Source organism: Paroedura picta, chromosome 4, assembly GCF_049243985.1.
Source record: "Paroedura picta isolate Pp20150507F chromosome 4, Ppicta_v3.0, whole genome shotgun sequence".
Classification (NCBI taxonomy): domain Eukaryota; kingdom Metazoa; phylum Chordata; class Lepidosauria; order Squamata; family Gekkonidae; genus Paroedura; species Paroedura picta.
Genome location: NC_135372.1, coordinates 103,838,442 through 103,855,365, shown reverse-complemented (window position 1 = coordinate 103,855,365; position 16,924 = coordinate 103,838,442). Strand labels below are relative to the sequence as shown.

Below are 16,924 nucleotides of genomic sequence, written 5' to 3'. Positions count from 1 at the left end.
TTCAAGGACCCAATAGAGCAAAGCCAAGTGTACTTTGTCATGGACCCAAAGTCCTGAACTCCAAACCATAATATGGTCTACTTGTGACATTTCGGATATGTTTTATGATCATAAGATTATATGCATGCGAAGGGATGCAATTAAAAGCTTGTAGTGAGGCCTGGAGAAATGATGCTTGGACTTTGTCTAAGACTCCTATACTTTGGATGCAGAACTTCCACATCACGTGCTCCAATAGCTACCCATCTCACTCTGAAGTTAGGGATCACACAGATAAGAGCCTTACCAGAAGATCTCACAGGTATTCATGGGAACAGGCAATTCTTTAAGTCCTGGACAATTTAGGACTTTAATGTTAATAACCAGTGAACATATAGACAATGAAGGTCTCTTAAAATTGGCAGAATATGCTGTCTCTGTCCCATGCTACTGCGGGCACATTGCGCATGCGCGTCATGCACGGGCGGGCAGTTGCCCTGCCAGTCCCCAGCCTCAAAAAGGTTGGGGATCACTGTCCTAAATGACTCATTTTTATTCCTCAAATCTTTTGACAACTGCTTATGGAGCCAACTTGGCTTCCTTAGGCTCCTTCCATCTTTTCTTCTCAAGGGAATTGTTTGTGATTGAACCTTCAGTATTTCACTTTTAAGAAACTCCCAGCTCTCTTGGACTCCCATCTCTTTAAGTCTTTAGCTATTCAGTTGAGTCCACCTGTTGGCGATCCTATAGCTCAATTTTCAATCTTGCACCGCTTCTTTTAGATGTGTAATGTTCTGTCTGGTGTCCATTTTGATCATATCTAATGACTGAGTTCTTTGTTAGCCTGGCTTCCTTGTTAGCCAGCTTAGTGTAGTGGTTATGAGTGCAGATTTCTAATCTGGTGAGCCAGGTTTGATTCTGCGCTCCCCCACATGCAACCAGCTGGGTGACCTTGGGCTCGCCATGGCACTGATAAAACTGTTCTGACCGAGCAGTGATATCAGGGCTCTCTCAGCCTCACCCACCTCACAGGGTGTCTATTGTAGGGAGAGGAAAGGGAAGGAGACTGTAAGCCACTTTGAGACTCCTTTGGGTAGAGAAAAGCAGCATATAATTACCAACTCTTCTTCTTCTTCTTCTTTTTGTCACTGACCAGTCCTAGTATAATTGCTTTCTCCATTGAGTTGGATCACATGATATGGCCAAAGTAAGTGAGCCAGAGTTTCATGATTTTGCCTACCAGTGATATATCACTGTAGGTCTTTTACTGTTTCTCCTAACAGCCTGTGAATTCTGGTCCTGCAAGAAGTCTGCTCCAGAAACTAATGCTGATCATTGCTGAGCAGCCAAGCAGGCACTTCTTCATCTCTCCTGAGCCACCAAGCACTCTCTTCTTCTCCTACACTCTACTGGCTCAGGAGAGACTGGTGGAGAAACTAGTCTCTTTCTTTTCCTGGAAGACTGAGTATCCTGGTAATGGCTGGGAAGGGTCATTGAGTCTGCTGCCAGATCTGTCTGCTCAGATGGGAATTCCATTAATGTGGATCCCAATTCTTCAGATTCTGAGGAGGGTAGAGCAGCAGTTGACTTACTCATAACTCACTGCACTCCAAAATTTCTCAATGACGTCTTCTTGCAGTTTCATGTAGATGCTAAATAGTATGCATGATAACACAAAATCTTGTGGAACCCCAAAGGGCAAGGACCATAGTGCAGAGTGATTATCCCCCGGTATCATTTTCAGGAACAGATTTGACAGATAATCCCAGAGTGTGGTGCCCCCAATTCCCAAGGTAGCTGTCAAGTGAAACTCTTGGTTTCTTGGTTCTTGGTTGACAGTAAAAGCTGATGGGTGTACCAGAAGTCTCAACAAAGTTTCTATTGCAAAACTAGGCCAGAAACCAGATAGAAATGGATATAGAAAATCAGTTTCATGCAACCAAGTCTGAAGCTGAACATTTATCATTCTCAGAGCACCTTATCTACAAAAGGAGGTACTAACGCCACTCTGTTGGTTTTGCTCATTCAATCTCATCCATCTTGTATCAAAGACCAAAAAACATATTTAACTTCAGGTCAGAGAAGCTTCCATCTAAATGGATAGTAGAAAGCTAGACAATATTTGCATAATGTTGTATTGTATTCCATAAACCCTTGACATGAAAGGCACATATTAGGGAAGAAGGGGAGAAGAGAGAGATAAATGTGAGATATATTAGTAAAGAGAAGAAGAGGTGCCAAAGAGAGAGACAGAGGAGAAGTTGATACACAGAGTGAGAGGGAGTTGGGAAAAGATTCTCCCATTATTTGCTAATTGGTAAGTAGGAGGTGGGTAGGGAAGCAGGGTTGTAATTTACCAGGCAGAAAGTGGGCTTCTGGCCAGTAGTTCCATGGGAATTTACAGTACAATCTTCATACAAATGCAACCTTGGTTACAACCAGTTTACCAAACAAAAAGCTCATTTTGTTAGGGTTTGGGGTTTTGGTTTTTTTATTTGATTTTCTTTCTTCTTTTTTTTCTGTTTGCAATTATTCTCTCCAGCAATGGCAATATACTTACTGATTCCAAATGTAAATGTTGCTGGGGCACAGCCAACAAGCTGAAACATGCTGCTGATGAAGGTTTTACTAAATCTAAAGGAAAAGTTCCCTACAGAGTTAGCCACTGTTGATGTTATTTTTCTCAGAAGTACTCAATGGACCTGTCATGTGAGGGCTTGTATTTCATCTATATATCTAACAGACACATGTGAGTTCATCTGTGCATATCAAAAATCTACCTACAATAACAGAAACGAGATCCCCCCCCCAAATGTGGGAGACAACCCCCCCACCACCCCGTATTAGCAGAAAAATCTCAAAACACTTAAAAATACATTGGGAAGGGTAATTCCCACACAAAACAAATGTGTTGTCTGCACACATGCATATTTACTTCTTCCAGGCAGCCAGGCCAGTGGCCAGGAGCAACAGTGATAGGGAGGAAGAAACCATGGTGGGCCTGGCAATGAAAGCTGGGAGCTCTGTCAGCCTTGATGCCAATGGGAAAATGGCCAGGAGATGATGGCCCTAGTTATGACAGCAGCAACTTGACAGAATGAAGGCATGGTGGACCCAGTGCTGGAGGCCAGCAGCTACTCCAAGGCCAATGTCAATGATGGCAAAGCAGGGGTAGGTGGGGACTATAGCATTCCCTTACAATGGCAGCACAGTTGGGGAGGCAAGAATCACAGCATGCTTATCAGTTGTAGGGTGGTTAGAGAAAGCTAAGCGAAAACTAGGAGTGGGTGAAGGAGAAATAGAATGATAGAGTGATGAGCTGGGGGGCAAACAATGAAAGAGAATGATGGGGCAGGGGAGATAGAAAAAAGAAGTAGTGATGAGGGGCAGAAAGAGAAAAAGAAAAGGGTATAGGGTGGAAGAAGGAGGAAAATAGTGATGGAGTAGAAAGAGAGAAAGAGAGTGATATGGGAGGCAAAAAGAGCAAGAAAGAAGTAGGGGTTGGAGGCAGGAAAGAGGCTGAAAGTGGGAGAGAGAAAGTAAGAGAAGCGATAGTGGGAGAGGGGAGGAAACAAGGGTGGGAGAATGGGATAGTTCCCTCTGTACTCTTCTATCTGGCACATGTAAGTCCTTTTATAATATTCCGCACATGTATTATGGCATTCTTTGATTGATAGACAGGCCCTTCCTAGTCAAAATTTTAAAAGCCAAGGAAGCAAGAGAGCTGCTCAAGCTTTGAGTGACTAGTGTTTTGCGCAAACAGATGGGAAAGCATAATAGGGTGACATATAGCACCTGCTGCAAAGAACACTGGGCAGTGGAATTGTCAGTGAGTCCTGCAAGATACTGCTTTTTGGTCTCTTCTACAGGCTGATCGAACTGCCTGATAACTTCTTGGGAGGTTAATGGGTCATTAGAGAATTGGAACAGAAGCTTCCTTTCTCTAATACTGCTCTATACTTCTCATCAAGTTCATAAGACTCATTATTCATCCTCTTTGCAAGCTCCATTATTTTCTTAGTTAGTAGCTCAGTATTTTGTTTTTCTATAATAATAAATGCCCCTGATACAAACAGATGGGTGGTGTCCTCTACAGTTAAAAATCTTTCTATCCAAGCTAAAGTTTAGAAGGCACAAACTTAGCATTCAAAAATCCATCAGTGGTATTTTTCACCTTGTGGCTGCAATCCATCCAGCAGGATAATTATTTTGTCACTGCAAGAGAGAAAAAAACAAATGTTATCATGTGTCATATGGGCCAAGGAGTTCAAAATGGGGCGATGGAGTTCAAAATGGGCCAAAGAGTTCAAAATGGCATGGTTTGAATTTTGTCTTTAAAATGCTTTAGGGGTAAATATCATTCTGATGACCTTCCCTTGGGCCAGATTTGGCCTTTAGATCAAGGAGTTCATATGCAAGTTACATCTGGCGATTTAGGAGTTTATGGCTGGCTCTGCTAAGCTCAGATATTTGTCAGTCTCATAAAAAAGGGGATTTTAATCTTTGTTTTATGCTTGCTGGTTAGTGAAACACTGATTGTACTTGTCCTGGCTATACCTTTAACATAGCACAAATCCTAGAGCATGTTCTAAAATCCAAGTGTGTGGTATAGAACATATATAACTAAACATGTTTTGATCTTGGGAGCTGCAAAACATGGTTCAGGGCTGATGTCTCCTATTACATTTGCAGCTACCCAGAACAGATCGCTCCACCAGGGTGGATGTGGATATTTTCTCCATATGCTTTAGTCTTGTCACCCTCTTTAGTGCACAAAGGGCATCTAATTCAAGGACACTATCAGCTCATAAGAGCTGATATGATAACCATCTTCAAGTACTTGAAGGAGCAAAATTATTTTGCCTCAGAGAGTCAGACCAGAACCAATGGGATGAAATTAATTCAAAAGAATTTTTGGCTAAAGATTCAGAAGAAGTTCCTTACAGAGCAGTTTCTCAGTGGAACAGGCTTCCTCAGGAGGTGGTGAATTCTCCTCCTCTGGATGTTTTTAAGCAAAGGCTAGATAGCCACCTCAAAGAAATTCTGATGCTGTAAATTTAGGCATATTGTGTGTGGGCAGAAGGGATTGTGTCAGTGCTTGGTTCTTGTGGCCCTTTCTTGCATGTCCAGGGAAATGCTGATTGCCACTGTGGGGTTGGGAGGTGACTTTCCTCTAGGTGAGACTTGTCAAGGAATCTGGTTTGGAGTGGGGGCATCATCTGGGCATGGAATTGAAGTAAATCTCAGGCATTGTGCTGGCTTTTTGCCCAGTACTGAATTTTTCACAGTACTTCCACAGCCACTAGAAACTTAACAATACTTCTCTTTTTCAGCTTAATTCTATGTGACACTGAGACCCACCCACTCTGCCAACTTGATGGGCTTAGAGGATATTCTTTCACCCCAAGGGGGTTTGTTTCCATTTTTATTTTTAATCAATGCCTAGAGCCTTTCTATAAATAAACAAACTTGCCTTCTCAGCATTTTAATGCTGCTCTTCTCATAGAGTTGTCTGCAAAGAGCTGAGAGTTTCCAAGTCACCAGGAGCAAAGTAGCCTGCAAACAATCTTCTATTCCTCTAAACTGTTCAGACAGATATAATATTTTAAGAAATCAGAAATTTCACTTCCTTTCCTTGAGCTAAGCTGGGGGAGGGGTGGGGGAGAGAATTGTTGGCCAAATTGTCTCCATGCCTTCACCCTTAGGGTGTTCATGGTGACTTTGAGCAAATCTGTGCTTTAGTTTGTTCAGAAGAGAAGACTAGAACTCAGGGGCTTGTGATTTGTCATCACTGTAAAAGGGCCCACAGCCTAAACAGAATGACCTGGAACCGTATCCCATTCTGACAAGAGTCCAAACTTACTGTGAATGGTAGATGCCACAGATGAACAGACTTTAACTTGATTTAGAAATGTATTTGGAAAACAGGACTGTTTTCCAAAAGCCATTAGAAAATTTTTGCTAGTCACAGACATCAGTGAAAGTATTATGAATTCTGAATGGTATTCTTCATCAATGTATCCTTCAACCTCCTCCTGTCTTTCCCTTCTTCCAGACTTACCTGGCACTAGCAGTGGAACAATGGGAACAGGGAGATCTTGGTAGAGACCTCTGTAAGTCCTCCTTCCTTCCTCGTCTGGTGCTTAGAATGCTGCTATGCCCCAGGGACCAGGCAGCCTGGGAGCTGTAGTTCTTTTAAGCAATTGAGTTCATATTATCAAAACTGGCCACTCAAAAAATTGCATGCCCTAAAGCTCCTTGACTCTGGTATAAAACTGAGCAAACATCCTAAGCTCAGGGAACTTTAGGAATGTGATCAGGTGCCAATTTTATTTCCCAGCAGTCTTAAGTGCTTAAAAAACTACCACTGCAGCATTCAAAGAAAGAAGGAAGAGGAGGCACAGCAGATCAGATTGTTATCAAAGCCAAAGATTAATATTCAGGAGAAAAAGAGCCCACCACAATTTGATAACTGTGGTGAGCATTACAAGAAAGATTTTTGTGCATGTGTTCCAATCAACTACTTTTCCGTTTCTATGATATTAATAGTGAAATTTGAATGATGAAGACAGTTTCAGATAGTTTGTTTCTGCAACTGGGATGAGTATGAGCACTCAGTAAATCTTATTGTTTTGCAGATTTTACTATATTACAACCAATAATTTAAAGCTTCAGACCTGCACATAGCAGTCTGTCTGTCTGTCTGTCTAATCAGGAGTACATACCATTGAATTCTGGGGTGTTTCTATGTGCCAATGCACATGAGATGGATTCAGCCATCCTTTCCTGGACCTCTCAGTGGTGTTTAATCATGATATCCTTTTGGACCATCTCTCCAGGCAGGGACTGGGAATCACCATTTTTACTGTGGTTCTGGTCCTAACTGGAGGGTAGGTTTCAGAAGGTGGTGCTGAGGAACTGCTGCTCAGTCCCTTGTCCTTAGGTCTGTGGGGTTCTGCAGTCCTCCATTTTGACTCCTATGCTTCACAACATCTACTTGAGGGTGAGGTCATCCAGTAAGATTGGGTTGTAATGACATCCAGCTTAGTCTCATGCTTCCAGTCATCCCCAGGAAGGCTATAGAAACCCTGAACTGGTATCTGGATGCAGTTATGGAGTGGATGCAGCCTAATAAACTGGACCTTAATCCCAGCAAAATAGAAGTACTACTGATGAACAGAAGATGTGACCTGAACTTGAAGTGTTACCCACTTGGTCCTGATGGTTTTGTTTGATTTTAAAGGTTTTAATGTGTGTTTCTGCTTTTAATTTGTTAGTTGCCTTAGTGACCCTGATGAGGATAGAAAGGTGGGATTTGAATTTTGTAAATAAATAACAAGTAGGTTTCTTCCAACAAAAGAACTATTGAAGTTGGAGAAAGATCATTTAGCCTGTAGAACTTGTGACTGAGTCAAAATGAAAGGTGGGGTATAAATATTTTCATATTGTAATTTTTAATATTTTAATAAACAAATGAACAAATACATAAACTTTGTCCATAGGGGTAGAATCCATGTTATTTTCCCAAAGAGCAAGATGGAAAAAGTCACAGGATCACAAGGTTCCTGTCTATACCCTGTAATGTAAATTCCTCCCATCTGGTCTAATTGAAGATAATTATTATATCTGTAGCAACCCTTGAACACAAAACTAACCAGGAGTCTTTATTAACCCAAGTTCAGAAATCATGGGTTAATTTGTTCAAGGCCTTACTTCATGAGAACCCTGTCTAGCTCTAGCCAATCTTGATTCGTTTCACAGTTAACATTCTGGAGAAAGGGATTGGAAGGCAAAATTTTGTCTGATGTGGATTTTTCATGAAAACTTAAGCAGTTCAATATTTAAAATTGTAATCAGCCTCCAGGGAGTGGTGGTTTAGGGGAATCCTTACTCATTGAAAGAAAAGAAGAAAATCAATAGAAGTGTACATGCTAACATGAAATCTTCTGCATTCAAACAACATGTCATTGGGATCTGCCATGTGTTCCTCTTGACAGCACAAATCGTTCCCCTGTTGCCTGTAACCTCAGTGATGAAATGAATTTAAAAAATCAGCTTCCTTGTGAACAAGTGGTGCTCTGATCTATTCATTTATTTGCAAGGCTCATTAATATAACATTGCTGCAACAAACAGCTAACAGGGACTGGGGAGGGGGGGAGAGCAGTGTCAGGCTGAATAATGGAATTGCTCTGCTGAGATAACAATTAGGTTTGGAATATACTATCAGCTACAACGGAGACAAGAAGTGATCATGCCAAGCTGATGAACAAGCTCCATGGATGTGCTGAGTCCCTGCTGGGCTCATTCACTGGGACATAGCCAGCTTCAAATATTACAATAGAACAGAAAAGCAAGTGGAAAATAGTTGATTTCTTTGCATTTTGGTGTTGCTTTTGTAAGACAATGACTCTGTCATTTCCTTTGTCAGATATGGCATTATTATATCCAAGATAGCTTATAGTGCTAGACTTGATGGACTCATTTCTTTTTTGTAATTTATGTTTTCACTGGGGGCAAAGCTGTTGCAGCCAGGAATGCAATGGGTGCTCAACCCCCCCTCCCTTGCCCTGGGCAGGCCAGCCAAGTCCCCCCATGACCCCCAAAAGGCCTGCAGGGACCCCTGGCCCTGGCCCCCCACTTCCCTCCCAGCTCCAGCTGCTTGCCTACCTTACTGGTGGCTGGCACTTCTTCCAGATGGAAGAAGTTGTATGGGGACACGGCAGGGGGCAGGACATCCTTCCTGATTGGCCATTCATTGGACAGAGCTAATCAGGGATGGACAACTAGGACAGCCTCCATGATTGATGGGTAGGTGATAAGTCGCAGCTCCTCCTTTTTATAAGAGGAACATATTTTTGTCTCATCTGATTCTGAAGCTTTTGGAATCAATTATATCTTGTTCCCAGAACAATTATATCTTGTTCCCAGAACATCAGAACATAGATTCCAAAGTGTGACACACAGTGACTTCACCGCAATAAATAGCAGTGAGTTGGTGTGTTCCTTTAAGGTGCAGCACTGGCATACATGTGCTTTGTGTGGATGGAGATGCTGCTTGGCCTGTGGGCCTTAATTGGGCACTTTGTATTGATGTTTTTGGATTAGCACTCCAGGGCTATGATTGCATTGTTTCTTTTGCAAAGTCTTGGTATGGTGTAATTGAACTGTCCTGAGATGAATGTTGTGGCAATTTCCTTTACTCGGTTCCTCTGTTGGCATGTTCAAGTAACTTGCAAGGTTACACTGGCAAGTTAGTTCTCAAACTCTGTGCCTAGCACCATTGTATTGAACCATTAATGAATGTAAGGAGTCATAGAAACTTTATTTACTACTTTTATATCCTTTTTCCCTCCTGGGGACACAAAGTGGTTTATGTTGTCCTGTTCAACTCCATTTTATCTTTACATCTATCCTGTGTGGTAGGTTAGTTTGAGAGTGTATGACTGGCCCAGGGTCACCCAACAAACTCCCATGGCATGGGTGGAGATTTAAACAGATCTCCCAGACCATAATCTGACAATCTAACCATTATACTGCACTGAGCCAACACAGTTTCTGTAGGAAAATAGCATTTTTTTTCCTTCCAGGTTCCCATCTTCATTCATCTCAAATAAGAAAAAAAATGTAATATGTTTGTACATTACTTGGTCTGTAATAGGATAGAACCCTATTATTGGTGGGTATAGGGTTTGATAATATATACTTGTCCTCATGGGTGCTTTCTTCTGAATGACACCTTCATAAACGGTAATATAATACTTCATCTTGTGTAGCTGCTTTCATTCATTGATTGTCAAGCACTTTAAGTACTTGAAGCAGCTGGGGCACAGTGACACACTAGTTGATTTGGGATTAGAATGCACAAGAATATAATTTCCTTTTCTGAATGGTAACATTAGTTAGATCACTGGGAAATTATCTTTATAAAAGAAATCCTCTTCTCCAGGTCTGTTGTAAGAAGGGATGGGATAAAGATGATTAAATATCTTACACCTTAACATTCTGTTCCAGCTAGAAACTTCACAAGTACTAAAGCAGTCTTTAGCATGTACTATTCCTGGCTGGATGGGAAATTGTATGAATGAAGTAATGAGAGACACGAAGCTTCCTTCTCTCTCTGTCCTAGCCTGCTCAAGAGCTCGATCTTTCCTGCCAGGTCGTTCAGGAGCTTGGTAGCCCTCTCAAGCAGGCTAGCCGTTTATTTGTTTTACAGATCAGAACAGACTTCACAATACACATCAGTGGACGCAGAGGTCTGCAGAAGCTTAGCTATGTACACATTTCATTGTTATCAAGTTTCAAGATGCTGTATAGCAGTGGTCCCCAACCTTTTTATCACCAGGGACCGGTCAAAGCTTGAAAATTTTACTGAGGCCTGGGGGAGAGGTAGTCTTTTGCTGAGGGATGCTCCCGCCGCCTAAGCCCCTGCTCCACTTGCTTTCCCGCTGGCGTCCCTGACTTCCTGTCACCTGCTGGGGGGTGCTGCCAGCAGCAGCTGCACAGTGCCACACCGAGGGGGAGCCCCAGTCATGGCGGCCGCTGGAGAGCACCAAAGGTAAGCCGTCAGCAGAGCGGAAGGGCAGCCCCTGAGGAGGAGGAAGAGCCGCAGCCCGGTACCGACACGGATCCAGGGATCCATACCGGTCCCTGGACCGGGGGTTGGGGACCACTGCTGTATAGCTTATCTTCACACAGGAAGGTTTCCTACAAGGTCAACTATTTGTAGAAACCCTGTCTTTCTGATTACACAGAGACCAGAGACTGACCTTTTGACCCTGCCCCAGTCCTTGGGTTTGCCCAACAGCAAAGAGCAAATTAGGCACATCTCTACATGTGAACAAATGCCAACTGTGCTTGCTATTTTTCCAACCAATCCAATAGCAGAATTAGGTGAGTATCACCATCGGAAACAAACAGGAACCTTACCAATCAGCTGTTCAAGAGGAAGATCAGAAGTCTGGTTTCATCTCCCTTCCCCCATTCCCGCCTAGTAGCAGGATTAAATAGTGTACATAATTTTTCAGAGGGGCTATAAGTACAAAAAGGGGTGTCAGGCCTCCTGCTATGGGAGAAGGGAAGTTGGTGTTAGATGTGTGTCAATATCACTTCCACTTTTATCATAGCATTTCCAGCTATTCTTATAGCTACCTGACACCACTTTCTGAGTTTCCCCTTAAGACACATTATGACAAAGAAGACTATTTGCCCCTCAATGCCCCTGTCCCCAAAGTTTCCACTGATTACCAGACTCTACCTGGAAATCTGAAGTACATCATGTCCATGAATGTCTTCAGTTGCTACACATATGGTCTTTTGGATCAAGGTATCAAAATCTTAACACCGCCCGTGGCGCCGCAGACTAAATAATGCGCTAAGGGCTGGGGGGGGAGGAGTTAGAGCGGTCTCTGTCCATGATGAGGAAGGATGCCGATTGGCCCCTTCCTCTGGACTGACAATCAGAGGGACCAATTGGCAGGCACAAAGCACCTGCCAATTGGGCCCTCTGATTGGCCGACCGCCGGCAAGGGGGCTACCGTGAGCCGCGCACAGTGCGGCTCACGGTTGCTCCCTTGCCGGAGGCCTGACACGTAGAGAGGCGCGAAGAGCCTCCGACACGTCAGGCTGCCGGCACGCCGGCAATTGCCAGCCACGCACAGCGCGGCTCGCCGTGCCTCCCTTCCCACGGCTTGCGGTTGCTCCCTTGCCGGCCGCCTGACACATCGAGAGGCGCAAAGCGCCTCCGACGCATCAGCCCGCCGGCACGCTGGCAATTGCGAGCTGCGCACAGAGCAGCTCGCCATGGCTCCCTTGCCGGCGGCCTGCCGGCTCAGGGGCTACGCACTGCCCCGCTAGCGCCCGCTGTATTTCAGGTACAGGGGCTTGATCACTAGTTAAATATATATGACAAATTGTGATTTTGTTGCAGTACTAGCTACCCCCCCCCCCCCGCTCAAACAGGCTCAGTCTTCCTGGTCCTTCATGATGGCTGGGATCATGGAATGCTCCATAACTGCAGGCCTTGAATCTACAGAATAATAGGATCAAGAAACTACACATGTTTAAGGATTTTGAATTAATGCTTCAAACCAGTTTGTTTTTGTTTTTGGCTGAGCTTTTGCCCTGGTCCATTTCTGGGGTCTCTGTAACCATACCCTTTAATTTTTAGTTGCCTTCCATGATTATGACTGAATCTCCCCAGCTGTAATTAATTTAATGCATCTGTTCCAACCCTGGGGCTGCATTGTGACACAGTTCCTTCAAAACTGTTCAATTAGTGGCCACTAAAATCTAGGTCGAATGGGAAGTCTGGTTTGGGTATTTTCCAGGTCAGAACGTTTGGAAAATGGAAAGGCATTACTGCCTTGTTTGACACTGTAGTCAGTTTTTATTGACTCAAGTTAGGTAAGAAATGTGAATGGCATCTCAGAGAATGGCAAACAGTGGGCTTTATTGGGGAGGGGGCGAAGCAGCTCAGCTTGTCATGCAAATGCTGCCGTAAATGCATTTTTAAAAATAACACGCAGTTGTAAGGGAAATAACTGTCAAGAACCATGAACCATTGTGTTTGGGTGACTTGTAAACATTAGCAACAGCAGACCTTCTGCGCTCAGTATAATATAATGCGACTTGATTGTTGTATAGTGTCTTTTGAGACACATGATGCTTTGCAAAGGTAAATGATACAAGACATACTACAGAGTGTGAGTTACAGAAAGTGGGAATATAAGAGACACTACATAGTGAACAAATTAAAGCTTTTAGTCCCAGGATTGAGAGCGCAGGAGGAAATGGGAATTCAAGCAAAAGCAAGTGAACAAATGAGTATTTTTAGAACACAATGGCAACGGCCCCATCTAGAATGGCACCAGCATGGTTCACTGTATTATGGAATGGTTTTCAGCATTAAATTATCAGCTTAAGATATTCAAATGAAATAGGAGCAAATCAGCAGTGAGAAAATTATCAGGCAGGAAAAGAATTGAGGTCTGCTGTGATTTGAACAGCAGCAGAAGATTGATGGGGTAGATTAAATTAGGAGACAGTGCTGAATGAGAACTAACTGGATAGAAGAATGTCCTGGCATAGTCTATAAAGGAGAGACATATGAAGCAGAAGAGTTCAGTAGAGGGTGCAGGTTTAGTATGGCCACTTGGGGCCAAGAGTCTAGGCAGTAGTGATTAAAAAAAAACTGTCTGGATAAGTTTAATTCCAGATGCGGTAAGTGGGTTGGTTCCTAAGAGATAAGAGAAGATCACCTCCGGCACCAGCTGGATTGAGGTGGGTCAGCTCTACTGGTTCTATTAGATCTATTGGCTGCATTTGATATAGTCGACAATGAGCTGCTGGCGGGGACAGGGATACAGGGCACAACTTTAAGCTGGATACACTCTTTCTCCATTACCTAGAGTCCATTACCTGTGGGGTCCCTCGGAGTGTGGTTCTCTCCCCCATGCTCTTCAACATCTTTATATGCCCTCTGGCCCAGCTGGTGTGGAGCTTTGGGCTGGGCTGTCATCAGTACACTGATGGCACCCAGCTCTATCTCCTGATGGACAGCTGCTCAGACTCCCCCAAAACCATTCGCCAGATGTTTGGAAGCAGTGGATGCATGGCTTGAGCAGAGTCATCTGAAACTCAACCCCTTCAAGACAGAGGTCCTTTGGTTGGGAAATCCAAGGGGCATGCTTGCTCTTCCTGGCAGGGATGCAACTTACCATTGCATCCCCACCCTTACTATTGAGGCTCAGGTCATGAGGGTAGCTGGCCAGGCTTTCTTCCATCTTCCCTAGGCCCAGCGACTAGTACCCTACCTGTCCCTTGACCACCTAGCCATAGTGATCCATGTGATGGTCACCTCCAGGCTAGATTTCTGTAACTCGCTCTATGCGGGCCTGCCCTTGTCCCTGATCCAGAAATGGCAGCTGGCACAAAATGCATCTGCTAGGGTCCTCACAGGAACATCTTGGAGGGCCCACATCCAGCTTGTGCTGAGGCAGCTGCATTGGTTGCCAGCTGCGGCCTGGATCAAGTTCAAGGCTTTGGTTTTGTGCTCCAAGGCCATTCACAGTCTGGGCCCCACATATCTGAGGGACTGCCTGTCACCCTTTGCCCCCTGCAGGGCTTTATGCTCTGCAGGTACTGACTTGTTAGTGATTCCTGGCCATAGAGAGGTAGGCCTGGCCTTGACCAGGGCCAGAGCTTTTCCAGTCCTGGCCCCATCCTGGTGGAATGAGCTCCTTGGTGAGCTGCAGGCCTTGCGGGAGCTTTTTGCTTTCCACAGGGCCTGCAAAATAGAGCTCTTTCACCAGGTATATGGTTGAAGCCAGGGCAGTGAGGAAGATCGCGCCTCCTCCCTCCCCAGGGCTAGTACTAGCATATGGGCTGTTGTCAGCTAGGCCCTCCCTCCCCTATAGTGGATTATTAGATTCTGGGCATGGGGATTGAGTTGTTTGCTATGTTTTTACCATGTTATAGTATTTTGAATGTCCTTTTAATGGGATTAATAGGGTTTTATTGAAGACTTTGTGACCCGCCACAAGCTATTGGAATGGGAGTGGCAGGATAGAAATCGCAGAATAAATATATAAACAAACGAACAAACTGTTGCTAAAATAGTCTTGGGAACTGTCCTATATTTTTGGAAAACACATAACAAAAGGGCCTGGTTTTCCCAGTTTACACCACAAACCATTTACAGAGCCAAAAATTGCTACTGTACATTCCGGTAACAGATAGTGCCTGTTACCAAGTCTGAGTGCCTGACTGATGCTATCCTGGGGACCTGGATGAAGTGGCTTCCCTTTTTAAGGGAAGCTGAAGTTGTTATGGTGGAAGTGTTGGATAAATAGTCAACTCATGAAGTAAACTCTCCTTTTAGTACTTCAAAAAGACATTTAAGGAGAGGTGAATGCTTTGCTTCCTAATTAAAGGAATGCTTTGCTTCCTAATTTAACACGCAAAGCCCGTCCAAAATGGAGCTTAATTAAGTCATTCAGAGTAAGTGTAATACTTTTCAAAGTTACTAGCTTTTATAATAAAAGATTATATGAAGGAAGCCAATCCCACTCTTTGAGCATAGGTTTCCTCATCTAACATCCAGCTATTACCTCCCATCAGCTTTCTTATGTTCTGCTACAGCAGGCATATAAGCTTCTTCCCATGACTGAAAGATGTCAGAGCATGATTCAGATGCTGTGAAGATGAGATTTTTATTCAGGGCTTAGAATGATTACAATACACTAGTCAGTCTTCCAAGGTGAACAGAGTGATTTGGTGAAAACTACAAGACAAAGTTAGTGAAGGATAAAAGGAGTGGTGGAATGTGCCGTGAACTCTGTCTATGGATATATTTGTGCTGACTTCTTGTGCATTAATTTCCCATTGATGTGAATTTAACTCACACATCTGGTGTGAGACATCTGTACAAGATACAGCTGGCAAGTGGTACAGCTGTTGGGGTTTTTTGTGTTTAAAGTCATATTGGAATGACAGCCTACTGAAAATGGGCCAAATTATATCACTTGGCTATATAGATTGCCACAAAATTTAACACAGGCTTTTGTCATCATAGTTTCTGTCTGAGAGCTTATAGGATGAATATGCCTAATTGTACTCTCCTTTTTTTCTCTCACTTTGCTATCTCCTCAGTAGCTGAGATAGAGACTGTGACTAGGGTTGTGCACAGCTGCGTCTGAATCGGCCACTCCAGGCCACCGCAGCCAGTGCCTCACTGTGGGGGGGGAGGGTGCGTGGCAGTGCACTCCCCCCCCCCCGTGGTGAGACGCTGGCTGTGGTTGAGAAAGTCTATTCTAAGGTGGCTGAAGTTAATGGGTGTAACTTGGCGTAGGAGGACACTTATAGTTCCATTTATATTTGAGGTGTCACAACTCTGATTTTGTTTGTTCCTGAGTAGTATCAAGTTTTGTAGTCAGAAAATTGTAAAGTAATGTGTGGAGGATTCTTTTCTTACTATTTCCTTTGCACTGATCTGTGGCCAGCTAACTTCACACAGTTGCCAGATCATTAAGTTATTTCTGCTCCCATAAAGTTCCAAGTATATGTTCAGACTGACAGATTTCCCCATTAATGGTACCTGAAAGTACTGCTGTTGTCTTGACCAGCTCACACTTCATTGCATATTCTGTCCAATTAATGCTTCACTTCCAGGTGTCTTTGCATAGTACCTCATTAAACGACAACAAAATCCTTCCCATGGTGCTCCTTGTTTATCTTTGGACAAATGATTTTCTGTATTCTTTATATTGGTTCAGGTTTGTGATTCTCAGCTTTATTATCAAATTGCTTTTCCCCCCCTTAAATCATTAAAAATAATTTCAGACATATTCACAATAGGCAAAATGTACATGGAGGCTTCACACGGAATTGCGGCAAGGATAAACATACCATAAGACGACTATCTGCCTGCTCCCGAGCAGTTTATATTCCCATTGCTACAAATCTCTGGCTGCTGTCCAAACATAAAACATTTTATTAGCCTCTCCCTATGTTAGAAAGGGCATATTTCCTGATCCTATTATAACCCACTTCAGAAAGCTGTTAGTGGCTGTGTTCCTTTAAAATTTAAAAAGGCCTTGGGATAGAATGCAGTTCATTAGGACTAGAAGAAGTGCTTGTGGTCTGCAAACAGGGGAGGAGAGAAGAATGATGAAAGCCTCTTCAAAGTAGAAACATAGGAAACACTGGAAATAGTACGGTTTGCCATGGATGTTCCAGTGATTCCTAGAGGAGTATGACATCACTTTAAACAGTCTTGATGATCCAACCATGGGAACAAAAGTGCTGTTTATTTTGTTGAAACCCTAAGGCTAGAAATATTCACTTGACAAGACTGTATTACAACTGTATTATCCTGACTTTCCATATGCTAGTCATTTATTTGACCCTTCCACACTTCTGTTAAGAAGCAGGGCAAAGATATTAATT

The 16,924-nt window shown here is 43.5% G+C and overlaps 1 protein-coding gene across 4 annotated transcripts in view; it reads left to right on the top strand.

Moving 5' to 3' along the window:
- PLXNA2 (plexin A2) overlaps positions 1-16,924 on the top strand; it is a 479,995-nt gene that overhangs the window by 330,073 nt on the left and 132,998 nt on the right. The gene's annotated exons all lie outside the window — the stretch shown is intronic.